This window comes from Bison bison, unplaced genomic scaffold (genome assembly GCF_000754665.1).
Source record: "Bison bison bison isolate TAMUID 2011002044 unplaced genomic scaffold, Bison_UMD1.0 scf7180017864367, whole genome shotgun sequence".
In the NCBI taxonomy this organism is placed as follows: Eukaryota; Metazoa; Chordata; class Mammalia; order Artiodactyla; family Bovidae; genus Bison; species Bison bison.
Window position 1 is genome coordinate 595,632 of NW_011494939.1, and position 18,542 is coordinate 614,173.

The 18,542-nt window shown below is 40.3% G+C and overlaps 1 non-coding gene across 1 annotated transcript; it reads right to left on the reverse strand.

Annotated features, from left to right (window-relative positions):
- Positions 1-460: 460 nt before the first annotated feature.
- On the reverse strand, positions 461-533 carry TRNAG-UCC. The gene has a single exon. It is a non-coding gene; the product is annotated as a tRNA-Gly (tRNA).
- Positions 534-18,542: the final 18,009 nt, after the last annotated feature.

Consider the following 18,542-nt stretch of genomic DNA (forward strand, 5'->3'; position numbering starts at 1 on the left):
GTCCATGGGGTCGCAGAGAGTAGGACATGACTGAGCAACTGAACAACAACAGCAATAGCAATAGCAGTTACTATGTATTCTGGATCATTTATGTTACTCTTCTGTCTTCTGACATCAAAATATAAATAACATTCACAGTATTCTGTAGAACACAGAACCTGGAAAGATCCCCTCCATAGTCTAAACTTATGAAAGGGTAATCCTCCAGCAAAAAATCTCAGAGCAGAGTAATTTCTAAGTATTCAAAGCCACTTCTCTATTGCCAGAAAAATGGAAACTCCAGGTCTATAAGTATTGAATAATATACATTTTTTTATCTTACTCAAATAGATCTAACTCTGGAGAACTAACTGCAAACATTAGTTCTTCTACAAAGAACTAACTGCAAACCTTAGTTCTTTTACAAAGATTTCAAAGGTTATGTTTTTCTTATTGTGCCCTGCACCATGTGGGATCCTTGTTCCCTGACCAGGGATCAAACCTGGGCTCCCTGCATTGGAAGTGCAGAATCTTACCCACTGGACCACCAGGGAAGTCCGAAGTCTACATTTTATGTATGAAAAGAAATCCAATCACTTCTCACTGGAGACGAACAAAATACCAGCATACTAAAGCAGAGAATGAAAGAAGAGCCATCACTTGGGAAAAGATGACAGTGACCTGTGGAAGGAGGCAGAGGAGATTTAACAAATCAGATCAGTTCTATCTTAACTACCAAGATTCCAAAATTAATCTAGACATATATTTCTGAACTCATCTTCAGTAGGATTTAATCTCTGCTCCCCTATATTTTCACTTGATTGGGACATTATTGTCAGAACATAATAGTCTCATCTGATAAACTATGTTTTAATTATGTCATCATAGACTGTTGGAAAAGATTTGCTACTCTGCTTTAGTCACATTCAAATAACTGCCAGTAGTATTTAATACACTGTAAATATTTCAGATCATAACCTTACCCAAATAATCCTTATGCAGCCAGGGAGAGAAGACCATCACCGAACCATGCTGTGCATATATCAAATGCCTTGATAGAGTAATAATGGCCTATTAATCAGAGCACAGGTTAAATGGGCCCACCACCTGTTCTACATCAACATTAGTATTCTGATAAACTCTTTAAAGAAAGAGAAATGTCACTACCATCCCACACGAACTCGAGCTTCCAGAATGAAAGACACTAGGTCAGTTTTCATCTATTTCCATATAGTAATAACAGTCACAGATTTAAACAACTTGAATCTAAACCTAAGTACTAAAATAAATCATGGGCTCCCAGCATTAAAATATTCAGTCCTGTTTTTTAAAAACTAAATCTTTGAATGTTTACATCAGCTAGACAGTGTACAGTTTACTGACCTGTGCCTTACTGTGAACATACAGTCAACTATGACCAGTTTTAATCTTTAAAATTTCTCCTGAGAGAAGATTTTTGGGTCCTTGAATGCTAATGGGAAAGACATTATACTTAACACACACAGTATTAACAACATTTAAGAACTTTCTTTATAGCTATAATAAAGAAACTAATATTTTATTGTTGTAAAAGACTAATTCATGTCTTCAGCTGTGAACATGAACACATAGCATCCCTCCATCCATACAAATGATTCTATCTGGATATCCGTGCGGCAAGTAATTCATCCAAAGGTTAAATGGGTTTAAACTTTCAAAAGAAGGATATAGATTTACTCCCTGCATACCTCCTTGATGTTTTAATTATTATTTATACTTATTGAGCAGTATATATTTAGTGGGACTGAGAATTCAGAATTAGGAGCTATGATCTGAAATCTAAAGTTTCTGGATCTGCTTAAAAGTCATAGAATTCCAAATTTGGAGGAAATTCAAGTCTAACTACCTCACTTTAAAGGCACACACACACACACACACACACACACACACACACACGTGTGTGTGTGTGCATGCTCACTCAGTCATGTCTGACTCTTCACAACCCCATAGGCTATAGCCCTCCAGGCTCCTCTATCCTTGGCATTTCCCAAGCAAGAATACTGGAGTGGGTTGTCATTTCCTTCTCCAGGGGATCTTCCCAATCTAGGGATTGAACTCACATCTCTTGCATCTCCTGAATTGCCACCTGGGATGCCTAAATCAGGGAATTAACTGATTTTCCCAATATCCTACAGCTAGCAAGTTCAGTGAGGAACTGAACCCAGGCCTTCTGGCTTTTTCCACTAAGGGAAATAAATTCCTCAATATATGCAGATAACAAAACTATCTCCAAAATTCTTTCTAGTCTAACTTCCTAGGCTCTCTGGATAGGTTAAAATCTAGATGGTTCACCACCCTACTAAACACAATTAGGCCTTCCACTTTCTGAGTGGAACTGACAGCAACACTCTATCAATCTGAGTTCTTGGTTGAAAACAACAAAAGACTTCAGCTAATTTAAGAAGGAAAACAATTTTTTAAGGATTTCTGGGTAGTTTCTAGAATCACCAGTAAAACGTGGAGAAACAGGTTAGGAAAACAGACAGAAACAAGGGAAGTCTGATAGCAGCCAAGACCAAAACAAAAGTGAGGTCTTAGACCAGACTGGTGGGGACCACAGCAGAGCAACGCCTACACTCTGGACCTGTGTGTTTCTGCCCCTGCTGCACTGGATTACCTACTGGCTTTGGTTATTTGCTTCAAGAACCCAAAAATAGTGAAAGTGAGGCCCTAGCTATGTGACTGGTTGAAGAACACACATCTGGTCTTTTCAGTTTCTCCCATGAAGATTTGCCACAGGAATTCCCTATATACTGGAAGGGGATCAGGCTTCCCAGGTGGCGCTAGTGGTAAAGAACCAGCCTGCCAATGCAGGAGACCTAACACAAGCAGGTTTGATTCCTGGGTCGGGAAGATCCCCTGGAGGAGGGCATGGCAACCCACTCCAGTATTCTTGCCTGGAGAATCCCATGTTCAGAGAAACCTAATGGGCAACAGTCCCTAGAGTCACATACAGTCAGACACGACTGAAGCGACTTAGTACAAACAGCACGTACAGGAAGGGGTCAGGGAAGCTAACCAGCTAGCTAGACGACAGACTGATAGACACCAATAAACTCTTGTTCACAACAAGTGATGTATTTGAGAAACTTAGAGAAACACATCCAAGTCTACAAAAATTAAGGCACTCTAAAAGTTACTGAAAATGATCACTACACAATATTCCAACTAATCTCAAGAATTTAATAATAGTGTAGAGCCAACTTTAGCATTGCTTTCATATCCTTCTCTTTGTGACCCCATGGACTGCAGCACACTTCACTGTCTCCTGGAGTCTGCTCAAACTCACGTCCATTGAGTCAGTGATGCTATTCAACCATCTCGTCCTTTGTCATCCCCTTCTTCTCTTGTCCTCAATCTTTCCCAGCATCAGGGTCATCCCCACTAGTCAGCTCTTCCCATCAGGTAGACAAAGTGTTGGAGCTTCAGCTTCAACATCAGTCCTTCCAGTGAATATTCAGGGGTGATTTCCTATAGAATTGACTGGTTTGATCTCCTTGTAGTCCACGGGACTCTCAAGAATCATCTCCAGCACCACTTTAGCATGGTACATATAATATATCTAGGAGGATCCACATTATAACATTATCTTTGGTAAGAAATGAGTAATTTTTACAAATTTACTCTTAACTAGAGCTTTAAAATTTTTCTGCCACTTGTATGCACTTATGTACATTATGTGTATAACAATTTCTTACCAAAATAATAATTCTAATTCTACTGGTAATTTTAAATGATTCCAGAGACTTAAACAACATATGACGCTTTCTAAGAAAACACATATAGCTTTTTATGACATAAACAAACAAAAAACACTTTTAAATGCTAATTTTATTTTTGCAGTTGATTTAGAAACAAAGATTCACATTTTTCCACAAATAATTTCTTTAAAGAGTGGAATCTTTTAAATTACTTTTAAAGGAAGGGGACATGGTTCTGGTTAAGAGGGGATTTTGCCTGTCAAAACACCCTATATTCTTCTCTTTACTTCATACATTTCCTTTCCGGGCAAGCTTTATGGCCCTCAATTGCAGTTGTTTATAACTTTCTACTGCTCTTACTCTTGGAGGGTTAATATATAACATTTGGATTTTTTGGCACTCTTTCTTTCCCTTCCTCAAATACCCAAGCCTCTACTCCTTAATTTTGGTAGTCAATTTTGTGCCCAGTCACTATTTATAGCTGGAAACAATCCCAGATTTGGGCAGCTGGTCTGGTTTGGAGATCTATAATCTCATTTAGTTTTACTACTTATGACTCTAGGCCATAAACACTAAGGGAATGTATGTGAACTAAGATGTTTAATAAGCATGAAGTATATATGTACAAGGGGCTTTCCTGCAGCTCAGACAGTAAAGAATCTGCCCGCCATGCAGAAGACCCAGGTTTGATCCCTGGGTTGGGAAGATCCCCTGGAAAAGGGAATGGAAACCCACTCCAGTATTCTTGCCTGGAGAATCCTATGGACAGAGAAGCCTGGCAGGCTACAGTCCATGGGGTTGCAAAGAGTTGGACACAACTGAGCAACTGACACCTTTACTTTCACTTTTCATACATGGACAAACAGGGGTCCTCTACTGTAAAGTTTGTACATCATACTTCAAGGAAGAAAGGACTTGTAGTACAGCTAAGGATATCTCCAGCACTTTTTTCTGCAGAGGCAAAGCTTCCATTCCATGCAGGTAGGCTCCTAGCATCCAATGAGCAGTCCACGCTATTTCCTATTGTTTCTTTCACTTGGATCATCCTCTTTCTAAACCTCTCCACCAGCCGAAGGCTAACACATTGTTCAACGATCAGTTCAAATTCTGCCTTTTCCCTGAGGGATATACAGATGTGTAGCTAAAAATGAAAAGGGGCATTACAAACCTTAAAGACAGAAATAAATAATAATCATAGGTACCACTGTTATCAAGTACCAGATATACTCTTCACATCACACCAGTCTTATTAGCATGGATTAATTACAGCTGCTATGTTACAGACACTGTGACCATTTTCTGCCCTTAGAGAATTTTTAGCCTGATGAAACCAACTTTGTGCAAAATATAATTCAACACAAGGGGCTAAGAAAGAATTTGCCTAGAGAATAAAAGTTTATTATTGACTGGGTTTATTATAGTTTATTATAGACTTGGAAGCAAGATGGTGGAGTAGAAGGACATGTGCTCATCTTCTCCTGCAAGAACTCCAAAATTACAACTCACTGCTGAACAACCATCAACAGAAGAATGTTGGATCCCACCAAAAAAAATATATCCCACATCCAAGGGCAAAAGAGAAGCAAGATGGTAGGAGGGGAAAAATCATGTTTAGAATCAAACCCCATACCCGCCAGAGATGCTCAGAGGACACAAACAAAACCTTGTGTGCACCAGGAGACTCCACAGAGACTGAGCAAGACCTGCCTTTGAGTGTATGAACGTCTCCTACAGAGGTACAAGTCAACAGTGGCCAGCCGCAGGGGCCCTGGGTGCAGCAGAGGTATGGCATAAGCCCTCTTGGAGAAGGTCACCATTAACCCCACTATAGAGCCACCAGAACTTACAGGACTGGGAAAACAGACTCTTGCAGGGCACAAACAAAACCTTGTGTGCACTGACCCCACAAGAGACTGACCCAGACTTGCCTGTGAGTGTCCAGGAGTCTCCAGCAGAGTCATGGGTCAGCAGTGGCCTGGTGCAGGGTCGGGGGCACTGAGTGCGGCAGTGCATGCATGGGACCTTTTGAAGGAGGTCACCATTATCTTCATTACCTCCACCATAGTTTGACCTCAGGTCAAACAACAGGGAGGGAACACAGCCCTGCCCATCAACAGAAAATTGGACTAAAGATTTACTGAGCATGGCCCTGCCCATCAGAACAAGACCCTTTCCCCCTCAGAAAGTCTTCTCATCAGGAAGCTTCCATAAGCCTCGTAACCTTGTCCATCAGAGGGCGAATAGAATGAAAACCACTATCACAGAAAACTAGCCAAACTGATCATATGGACCACAGCCTTGTCTAACTCAATGAAACCACGAGCCATGCCGTGTAGGGCCACGCAAGATGGACAGGTCATGGTGGAGAGTTCTGACAAAACGTGGTCCACTGGAGAAGGGAATGGCAAACCACTTCAGTATTCTTGCCTTGAGAACCCCATGAACAGTATGAAAAGGCAAAAAGATAGGACACTGAAAGATGAACTCCCCAGGTCAGTAGGTGCCCAATGTGCTACTGGAGAAGAGTGGAGAAATAACTCCAGAAAAAATGAAGAGACAGAGCCAAAGCAAAACAACACCCAGTTGTGGATGTGACTGGTGATGGAAGTAAAGTCCAATGCTGTAAAGAACAATATTGGATAGGAACCTGGAATGTTAGGTCCATGAATCAAAGTAAATTGGAAGCAGTCAAACAGGAGATGGCAAGAGTGAACAGCGACATTTAAGGAATCAGTGAACTAAAATGGACTGGAATGAGTGAATTTAACTCAGATAACCATTATATCTACTACTGTGGGCAAGAATCCCTTAGAAGAAAGGGAGTAGCCCTCATAGTTAACAAAAGAGTCCAAAATGCAGGAGTTGGATGCAATCTCAAAAATGACAGAATGATCTCTGTTAGTTTCCAAGGCAAACCATTCAATATCACAGTAATCCAAGTTGATGCCCCAACCAATAATGCTGAAGAAGTTGAAGTTGAACGTTTCTATGATGACCTACAAGGCCTTCTAGAACTAACACCAAAAAAAGATGTCCTTTTCATTATAGGGGACTGGAATGCAAAAGTAGGAAGTCAAGAGATACCTGAAGTAAAAGGCAAACTTAGCCATTGAAGCAGGGCAAACTTAGCCTTTGAAGCAGGGCAAAGGCTAATAGAGTTTTGCAAAGAGAATGCACTGGTCATAGCAAACATCCTCTTCCAACAACACAAGAGAAGACACTACACATGGATGTCACCAGATGGTCAATACTAAAATCAGATTGATTATATTCTTTGCAGCCAAAGATGGAGAAGCTCTATACAGTCAGCAAAAAGACCAGGAGCTGACTGTGGCTCAGATCATGAACTCCTTATTGCCAAATTCAGACTTACACTGAAGAAAGTAGTGAAAACCACTAGACCATTCAGATATGACCTAAATCAAATCCCTTATGACCACACAGTGGAAGTGACAAATAGATTCAAGGGATTAGATCTGATAGAGTGCCTGAAGAACTATGGATGGAGGTTCGTAGCATTGTACAGGAGGCAGTGATCAAGATTATCCCCAAGAAAAAGAAATGCAAAAAGGCCAAATGGTTTTCTGAGGAGGCCTTACAAATAGCTGTGAAAAGAAGAGAAGCAAAAGGCAAAGGAGAAAAGGAAAGATATACCCATTTGAATGCAGAGTTGCAAATAATAACAAGGAGAGATAAGAAAGCCTTCCTCGGTGATCAATGCAAGGAAATAGAAGAAAACAACAGAATGGGAAAGACTAGAGATCTCTTCAAGAAAATTAGAGATACCAAGGGAACATTTCATGCAAAGATGGGCTCGATAAAGGACAGAAGTGGTATGGACCTAACAGAAGCAGAAGATATTAAGAAGAGGTGGCAAGAATACACAGGAGAACTGTACAAAAAAGATCTTCATGACCAAGATAATCACGATGGTGTGATCACTGACCTAGAGCCAGACATCCTGGAATGTGAAGTCAAGTGGGCCTTAGAAAGCATCACTACGAATGAAGCTAGTGGAGGTGATAGAATTCCAGTTGAGCTATTTCAAATCCTGAAAGATGGTGCTGTGAAAATGCTGCACTCAATATGCCAGCAAATTTGGAAAACTCAGCAGTTGCCACAGGACTGGAAAAGGTCAGTTTTCATTCCAATCCCAAAGAAAGGCAATAGCAAAGAATCCTCAAACTACCGCACAATTGCATTCCTTTCACACACTAGCAAAGTAGCTCAAAATTATCCAAGCCAGGCTTCAACAGTACATGAACCGAGAACTTCCAGATGTTCAAGGTGGATTCAAAAGACAAAAGAGCCAGAGATCAAATTGCCAACATCCGTTGGATCATCGAAAAGGCAAGAAAGTTCCAGAAAAACATCTATTTCTGCTTTATTGACCATGCCAAAGTCTTTAACTGTGTGTGGATCACCACAAACTGTGGAAAATTCTTCAAGAGATGAGAATACCAGACCACCTTACCTGCCTCCTGAGAAATCTGTATGCAGGTCAAGAACCAACAGTTAGAAGTGGACATGGAACAAATCAGGTTGGAACAAAGACTGGTTCCAAATCGGGAAAGGAGTATGTCAAGGCTGTATATTGTCACCCTGCTTATTTAACTTTTATGCAGAGTACATCACAAGAAATGCCAGGCTGGGTGAAGCACAAGTTGGAATCAAGATTTCCGGGAGAAATATCAATAACCTCAGATAAGTAGATGACACCACTCTTATGGCAGAAAGTGAAGAAGAACTAAAGAACCTCTTGATGAAAGTGAAAGAAGAGAGTGAAAAAGTTGGTTTAAAGCTCAACATTCAGAAAACTAAGATCATGGCATCTGGTCCCATCACTTCATGGAAAATAGATGGGGAAACAATGAAAACAGTGAAAGACTTTATTTTCTTGGACTCCAAAATCCCTGCAGATGGTGACTGCAGCCATGAAATTAAAAAACCCTTGCTCCTTGGAAGATAAGCTATGACCAACCTAGACAGCATATTAAAAAGCAGAGACATTACTTTGCCAACAAAGGTCTGTCTAGTCAAAGCTATGATTTTTCCAGTAGTCATGTATGGATGTGTGAGCTGGACTATAAAGAAAGCTGAGTGCTGAAAAATTGATGCTTTTGAATTGTGGTATTGGAGAAGACTTTTGAGAGTCCCTTGAACTGCAAGGAGATCCAACGAGTCCATCCTAAAGGGAATCAGTCCTGAATATTCATTGGAATGACTGATGCTGAAGCTGAAGCTCCAATACTTTGGCCACCTGTTGGAAGGAACTGACTCATTGGAAAAGACCCTGATGCTGGGAAAGACTGAAGGTAGGAGGAGAAGGGGACAACAAAGGATGAGATGGTTGTATGGCATCACTGACTCGATGGACATGATTTTGAGTAACCTCTGGGAGTTGCTGATGGACTGGGAAGCCTTGTGTGCTACAGTCCATGGGGTCACAAAGAGTCGGACATAACTGAGTGACTAAACTAACGGATAAACTGGATTGGGGGGGAAACTCCTGCAGGGAAGCCCATTTTACAAATAAGAAAACTGAGGTCCTCAGAGGTCAAATATCACAACCACAAATTAATAATTGGTGGAGCCAGAAATCAGACACAACAGGTCTCTCTGCACCCAACATTTCTCCTCTTTCCATGGTTGGAAGTTAACATATATTCATTGTACAGTTCCAACATCAAGTGTGTTAGTTACCTAGGGTTGCTATAACAAATTACCACAAACTGGTGGCCTTATAACCTGGAAATTTATTCTCTCATAGTTCTGAAAACCAGGTATCTAAAATCAAGATGTCAGAAGGACTGATTCCTTAGAGGGAGAATTTATCCATGCTTCTTTCCTAGGTAGTGGGAGCTGCAGGCAATTCTTGGTGCTCCTTGACTTGTAGGGGCATCATTCCTATATCTGCTTCCATCTTCACATGGGCTTCATGTTTCTCCTTTGTGTCTGTGTATCTTAAATCCCCCTTCCCTTCTCTTATAAGAAAACTAGTCATCGATTTAGGACCCACTCTATCTATCCAAGGCTTCCCTGATAACTCAGTTAGCAAAGAATCCGCCTACTATGCAGAGGACCCCAGTTGAATTCCTGGGTCAAGAATAACAGCTGGAGAAGGGAAAGGCTACCCACTCCAGTATTCTTGGGCTTCCCTAGTGACTCAGTTGGTAAAGAATCCGCCTGCAATGCAGGAGACGTGGGTTCAATCCCTGGGTTGGGAAGATCCCCTGGAGAAGGGAAAGGCTACCCATTCCAATATTTTGGCCTAGAGAATTCCATGGACTATATATAGTCCACACCAAGAGTGGGACACGACTCATCGACTTTCACTTCACTTCTATCAATCCAGGATTATCTCATCTCAAGAACCTTAACTTGGACTTCCCTGGTGGTCCAGTGGTTAAGAATCTGCCTACCAATGCAGAGGATATGGGTTCAACTGGCCTGAGAGGATTCCACATGCCACAGAGCAACTAAACCTGTTTGCCACAACTACTGGGCCTGTGCTGTAAAGCCTGTGAGCTGCAAGGACTAGAGCCTGTGCTGTGCAACAAAAGAAGCCACCATGGTAAGAAGACCACACAACACAATTAGAGCGTAGCCCCACCTCACCACAACTACAGAAAATCCATGCGCAGCACATAAGACCCCATGCAGCCAAAAATAAATAAATAAATTTTAAAAGAACATTTTAAAAAAGAACCTTAATTACATTGGAAGAGATCGTATTTGAAATAAGGTTACATTGACAGGTAGGGCTTCCCTGGTGGCTCAGAGGTTAAAGCCTCTGCCTGCAATGTGGGAGACCTGGGTTCAATCCCTGGGTCAGGAAGATCCCCTGGAGAAGGAAATGTCAACCCACTTCAGTATTCTTGGGCTTCCCTAGTGACTCAGTTGGTAAAGAATCCGCCTGCAATGCAGGAGACGTGGGTTCAATCCCTGGGTTGGGAAGATCCCCTGGAGAAGGAAATGTCAACCCACTTCAGTATTCTTGCCTGGAGAATCCCATGGACAGAGGAGCCTGGTGGGCTACAGTCCATGGGGTCGCAAAGAGTCAGACATGACTAAGCGACTTCACTTTCACTTTCACTTTTCACTTTGACAGGTACCTGAGGTTACAACTTGGACTTATCCTTTGTGGGGACATTATTCAGAACATTATACAAAGCACATTGTATACAAGCCTGTTCTAGCTTTTGTTTGTCGGCTGGAGATCTCAAGTTATTCCAGGGGTTTGTGAAGAATTTTTGAGCATGTGCACAGCCTTTGGCATGCAGGCCATCTTCCAGACTACCAGGAATAAGTAGAAGTTTACCAAGACCCATTGTGACTGTCTCATTCCCTTTATCTCCCTGGTAAATTTCTCACCAGCCTGTTGGTTTCTTGTTTATTCCAGCTAGGAGTACGACATCAGGCTAGCTGCACTGTTAGCCTTCCCTGTTTATTTGCCATTTCTAACAATAATTGAGGGCATGCGGTTTCCCACTCTCCTCCCCAAATCAATCTGGCCTCCTGTAGTAGCTAAGCTTCTCTTTTTCTTGGCTTGTTCACCCTGGCCAAACTATCACATGATAGAACTGAGGGAGATAGAATGGAAGTGCACGCACATGCCTACTAAGTCGCTTCAGTTCCCTGTGTTACAAGTCAGCCAGGCTCCTCTGTCCATGGGAGTCTCCAGGTAAGAATAATAGAATGGGTTGGCATGCTCTCCTCCAAGGGATCTTCCTGATGTAGGGCAGTTTCCTGGATTGGCAGGTGGGTTCTCTACCATTAGCATCACCTGGGAAGCCCAGAATGGAAGTTCAGTTCAGTTCAGTTCAGTTCAGTCACTCAGTCGTGTCCGACTCTTTGCAACCCCATGAACTGCAGCACACCAGGCCTCCCTGTCCATCACCAACTCCCGGAGTTCACTCAAACTCACATCCACCGAGTCGGTGATGCCATCCAGCCATCTCACCCTCCATCGTCCCCTTCTCCTCCTGCCCCCAATACCTCCCAGCATCAGAGTCTTTTCCAGTGAGTCAACTCTTCGCATGAGGTGGCCAAAGGACTGGAGTTTCAGCTTTAGCATCATTCCTTCCAAAGAACACCCAGGACTGATCTCCTTTAGAATGGACTGGTTGGATCTCCTTGCAGTCCAAGGGACTCTCAAGAGTCTTCTCCAACACTCACAGTTCAAAAGCATCAATTCTTCGGCACTCAGCTTTCTTCACAGTCCAACTCTCACATCCATACATGACTACTGGAAAAACCATAGCCTTGACTAGAATGGAAGTAGCCCAGGTTAATACAGCATGGACTCATTGCTTGTACCTGAGGTTCATAGTTCTTGTAAAATAAACTGTTCAATTTGTTGTATGCCCTAAGTCAATTTCCAGACCTCTGAATTGGTTGTTTTGGGTACTGTTATCCAGTTTATCATTGCTTTCTTGGAAGAAGATTTGCTATGCTCCTCACTGTCATTCAAATCTCTCTCTTTTTTCACTCCAATCTCTTGCTATTAACTACAAAAAAAGAACCATTGCCACATTGCTACTGTACCCTCAGTAGTAAAAGGAGAGAAGCAGAGAAGTCTTCAGAAATATACTTTCTGCACAGTAGGGATGGGCTTGGATGGAGTGGAAATTGACAACGATTTAGTTTCTTTTTCCCTGCAAGTATATTTATTGTTTACATTTCTCAATATCTCAATAGTAAAAGAAAGGGTATTATTGCCTAAGCTTACATTTTACAGAATATAAATATGAAAGGAAGAGTTCAAGATCTAGATAAAATAATCCATCCATCAAGATTCAAATTGCTACAGCAATTACAGATTACTCTGTATACACACTCAAAATATTCTCATCTATTATCATTGTCCAGGGAACATATCAAGTCATTTTAAATATTTATGAAGGTTTTTTTACTTTATAAATCTATAAACCTATTATTACGAAGTTTCCATAGCTCTTCTTTCTCTGACTAGGAAGCCAAATCATTGAAAACCACTCCTTTTTATAATACAGTTCAGTTAAAAGGTGGTATCTGTAATCATTCATTGTTGACTTTGGAGCTATCAAGATACAAAGTAACTCTATTGTTCCAAAGTAACTATCTATTCTATTCTTTCACCTGTGCATGCCCAGAAACACAACTGCAAGGCTGGTAATTTCTGGCTGAGGTTTTATTTAGCTCTTATTATATGTTTTTAAATATTGAGCTGATCATTTAAAACATCATATTTCACATAAAAATATGACTACCTGCTTTAAAAAAAAAAAGGTCTAGTTACCAAACCTAATACTGTCTGCCCTTTTTATAAAGGGCAAGAAATCTCCAATATGTTGCTATCCCACTTGTCCCTGTAGTTTTCTAACACTGAGGACCAGTCAGCTCCAATCAGTCATTTCACTTGCATTATTCTTCTTGTTGTGGTACAGAAATATTTTTGTAAATGTCTTTATTTAAAATGGGAAGAAAAAATAGAAACTAAGAAGGCTAAAAGATATTTCACCCAGTTCTCATCTCTTTATGCCTTCTGTCTAGCCCCATAAGCATTTGAGTTTGTGATCTTCCCTTTTTGTTCCTAGATTAAAACCAAATAATCCCTTATAAAAAAATAATTCAAAATTGTGGGGTTCTTGATTATCAGGTTGGCCTATGCCAGAAGGTAGTACAGAAGCTATCCAAAAATCAAAATTGATTGCATAATATAGCGGTTACAGGCCTAGATCCTAGAATCAGATTACTTGAGTTCAAATCCTGGCTTTGCCACTACGGATTTTGCGATCGCAGGCAAATTATTTAATACCTCTGAGATTCAGTTGCCTATAAAATGGAGATAATAAAAGCATCCACCTTGTAAGGTCGTCTGAGAGTGAAATTAAGTGCTGAGAACTATGCCTGGTAAGTAGTAAATGTTACATACATGTTTGCTATTATTATTATAGAAAAACCACCACCCCTATAAACACTCCCATGCTGTTCAGTGTCAATGTGAACAGTCATGTTCTATAAAACTAAACCATCTCTAGGATACGTGTAAACATTTTTATGAAATTATATCTACACAATTAAAATTAAATAGAGAACAAAGCAATTATCTAATACATTGAACTAATGGAGACAGTTAATTTGCCTCGATAATTAAGGTCCTAATTTTTTTTAACCTTCCAAAGCAGCTAGTAGAGCTTGGGTCCTGAAATGTCTAAATAGCTATAAAATCTCCAATTACTCACTTTTCCTATATATTCATAGATTTTTTTAAGTAGCTTGTTTAAAAACAAGAATTATGTCTTCAACAAAAAGTTCCCCTTATAGTTCTATGAATATTGATGCCCCATCTAACTACAAGTTCCCTGAGCTCTCTACTCTACCTCTGACTTCTTCCTTTCTGAAAGGAGATATTTACACCTCAACTTCCTTCCCATTGTCTCCAAAAACCTCTGCTTGGATGGCTGGAAATGAATTGTAATCCAAAACAAGGCAATGAAAGAAAATTAAAATGTACCTAATTCAAAGGAATATACAAAGCATCATTAAAATTTTTACAAAAATAGACCAAAGACAGCTATTAGATTCAATGCATAATGAAATACACATTCCATTAAGGTGGTAAAGAGGAAATACATGGCATGAATACCATTGATCAACACTCAGTGAGTCTTAATTATCTATCCTGGAAGCAACCTATTCACTGAAACACTGCCCAGCAAGACAGGGAGTTCCCTGCACTTCAGCCCTACATGGAATGTGAAAACTGTAGTCCCAGGGAGGACTCATCCTAGGCCATTCTGGTTTCCAAAGGCTCTACTTTCAACGCCAGGGTAGTTTATGATGTCTGCTGGAGACTCCCAGGGCAAAATTAGACATTATGTTGGTGGATTTGATCAACCCACTCAAAATAGCTACATCAAAATGTCAAGTTTTGTTTTTTTTTAATTACCAAGTAATGTATGCTACAAAGATTCCTCATCTTTACTTCAATCCTGGAGCTCAGGGATAGAGAGTCAGCCTCAAGAATGATACATCTCACATGACAAGGAATTTTTTTTCCTTGCAAGGATAATAGTTCTTAGAAAATTCCCAGTTTGAATATCAAGGTTCCATAGAAATAGAGAGGATGCTACAAAAAGCCAGTTTCAAATGGGGCCACTGAAGAAGACATTAATAAAACAGTGAACATCAGGTTCTGGCTACACAGTAAGTATTTTAAAAGTCCAGGGGTCAAATCTGGAGCTAACTTTTCCTACCCCATCTGGTCTAGCAGCGAATTCCTGCTTTCAAACTCATTTTGTCTTCATTAAATTTATTATTTCATAAAACTGAATTAAAGCACTGACAGGTGAAGCAATTTGGATACCTGGAAAAGAGACAAAATATATTTGTTTGCAAAGTGTTCACTTAGAGAATCAAACTACTCAAAACACTATAAACACAAACAAACTATATATATATGTATATATATATATATATATACACACACACACACACACACACATACATGAGCAGAGCAACTTAAAACTCAAAACACTATAAACACAAACAAACTATATATATATATACACACATATATATACATACATATATATGTACATATATATATATATATATACGTACATATATATATATACACATACATGAGCAGAGCAACTTAAGAGCCCTTTGTATTTTGGGACTAATGTAAGCTTTGGACCAAGCAAGACTGAGGGCAAAGAATAGTGGACGACAAATTTGAAGATTGGGTTACAGTCCAGAACATTTACACAACACACTACAAATCTTCCTCAGAAAATAATACACAAATCTGCATTTTTGCATACAATTTTAGAAGACTCACTGACCCTTAGAACGTTCTGGGGAAAACTGGAATCTGAACATGAGAACTTTTGGGGGGTGTGGAGCAAGGTGACCCACCTGCTATCCCTGGGTTGGGAAGATGCCCTGAATCAGAAAGGAAAGCCTACCCACTACAGTATTCTGGCCTGGAGAATTCCATGGACTGTTATAGTCCTTGGGGTTACAAAGAGTCAGACATGACTGAGCGACTTTCACTTTCACAAAACAATGTGGGAGAAGGGTATTTATGTGCTACTTTGCTTAAAATCTAAATGTAATGTAATTGGAGCTACGTCAGTGGCTCAGACGGTAAAGAATTTGCCTGCAATGAAGGAGACCCTGGTTCAATCCAGTTTCAATCCTGGGTCAGGAAGATTCCTCGAGAAAGGAATGGCTACCCCCTCCAGTATTCTTGCCTGGAGAACCTCATGGACAGAGGAGCCTAGCGGGCTATAGTCCGGGGGGTCACAAAGAGATACGACTGAGCGACTAACACTTTCACATTTTCACTACCATATAAAAAGCTTATTATTACTAGTCTTCAGCTAGAAGCCAAATGCAGCGTTTTTAGTCACATTAAAGCTTTTGAAAACATTAACAGAATATTTTCATTCATCCATTCTGAAGAGGAAATGCTGTTCATTTTCAAAGACAGGTTTTCTTTTCATTCTGAAGAAAAAATAAATTCGACAAAAGGCATGATGAGATGCCCTCTTCTGTTTCTAAGCAGTTAGTGCAGGGTTAGTGAATGCTATAAACGTGGAGGATTTCATATTAAACTGTGAACACAGCAGGATTTTAAAATCCTAAAGTACTCTATTGACCTCCAGCCATTGGAATATCTCCTTATGCAGCAGAAGTTCCTCTTCGCCAATTAAAAAGTCCTCATTCCTCTCTGTGTGTCATAGCACACCCTGTTCCTGGCTGAGAAGAAAATAAAATTAACCTTGGGCGGGCGGACTTGTGCCTGATTTCCCTGGGTGAGTGAATGAGCTCACCAAATGTATAAATAATGTGCCCAGGTCCCCTGGTTGCTCGGTTTTTTGATATTTATTGCCTAGAGCCTTGAGCACAATTCTAAACTGTTAATGTGTTAAATATTTTCACCAGGGCTTGATTCCGGTTGCTGAAAAACCTATAAGATAACAGTAAACCCAGGAGGACAGCCCAAACTTCCTGTTCTTTCTTGGCAGAGCTTTGCTGCGCAACTTGCAAAGTTTGACAAATCATGCAAAGAACCAAATGTAAAAGGACAGTTCCGAGATCCACACTGAGGTGCTTGGAGCATAGTTGTTGCAGTGCAACTACTTCTGGGCCGCTGCCAGTCGCATCTGGGCAGGAAGGAAATGCAAATTAAAAGGAAACATTAGGGCATTTTAGAGCAAAGCCATTTTCCAGCAAAAGCTCAGTGCTAACACCAAAGAATAAAGACGGTATTATGTAGTTTTAAACTGAAGTGATTGATTCTTTTCCTGGGTTCTTCTAAACTGCTTCCTTCCCTCTTCGCTGGAGGCCCTGAGGGGTTTTGGTGAGGGTAGTGGCTGTTCTCATCCTTGGTACTTCACACAACTTCTTTTCATCTCCTTCCACTACAGAAAGGGAGTCTGTCCTTATAAAAGAGGTGTAACCAAGCCAGAAAGAAAAACACCAGTACAGTATACTAACGCATATATATGGAATTTAGAAAGATGGTAACAATAACCCGGTGTACGAGACAGCAAAAGAGACACTGATGTATAGATCAGTCTTATGGACTCTATGGGAGAGGGAGAGGGTGGGGAGATTTGGGAGAATGGCATTGAAACATGTAAAATATCATGTATGAAACGAGATGCCGGTCCAGGTTCAATGCACGATGCTGGATGCTTGGGGCTGGTGCACTGGGACGACCCAGAGGGATGGTATGGGGAGGGAGGAGGGAGGAGGGTTCAGGATGGGGAACACAGGTATACCTGTGGTGGATTCATTTTGATATTTGGCAAAACTAATACAATATTGTAAAGTTTAAAAATAAAAAAAAAAAAAAGAGGTGTAACCTTTGCTGAAATCAAAGTTATTTGCCTTTTTTGTTGTTTTTTAATCATTTTCAAAACTGAACAAATAATTCTAATCTAGAAAATTAGACTTTGGAATCAGAAGTGAATTTTAGACCAATCTTTACTATTTACCGGCCCTTTGAACTTGAGATTCTTCCACCATAAGATTCAGAAATAGATCTGTTTCCTGTTACACTATCAAATGTCTGTTAAGATGAAATGAGATTATATATTGGAAATGCACTTAACACTATTCTTCGCCCTTTATATTTATTACCTCATTTAACCCTCATAGCAGCTTTACAAGGTAAAGACTATTTTATCCCTATATTACAGATAAGAAAACTAACAAAGAGAAATTAAGTGATTTGTCTAAGACCTCCCAGCTACTAACATCAGAATTTCAGACCCTCAGACCCAGGTAGTCTGATTCTAGAGCTCAGACTTCTTTCAACCACGCATACTACCCTCCAGGATGGATGTCAATTGTCATTCATTCATTTATTCATCAGGTATTTACTGATTGTCTACTATGTGCCACACACACTCTTTGTTTATAACTGAAAAAAATTTTATCAAATCAATGAGGTTTGTTTTGTTTTGTTTTGTTTTTAGGGCTTCCCTGATGGATCAGATGGTAAAGAGTCTGCAGGAGACCCAAGTTTGATCCCTGAGTCAGGAATACTCCTGGAGAAGGAAATGGCAACCCATTCCAGTATTCTCGCCTGGAGAATCCCATGGACAGAGGAGCCTTGGGGGCTATGTCCATGGGGTCACAAAAGTTGGACACAGCTGAGCAACTAACACACATTCACACACACTTGCACACACAATGAGATTTTTATTACTTTTCATTTTTACTTTCTTCATCCTACAGGAAATGAATAAAACACAGTGCAAGAAGAAGAAATGACCTCCTCACTGAGACCTTTATTCAAAATAGCCTCATACCTGGAGAATC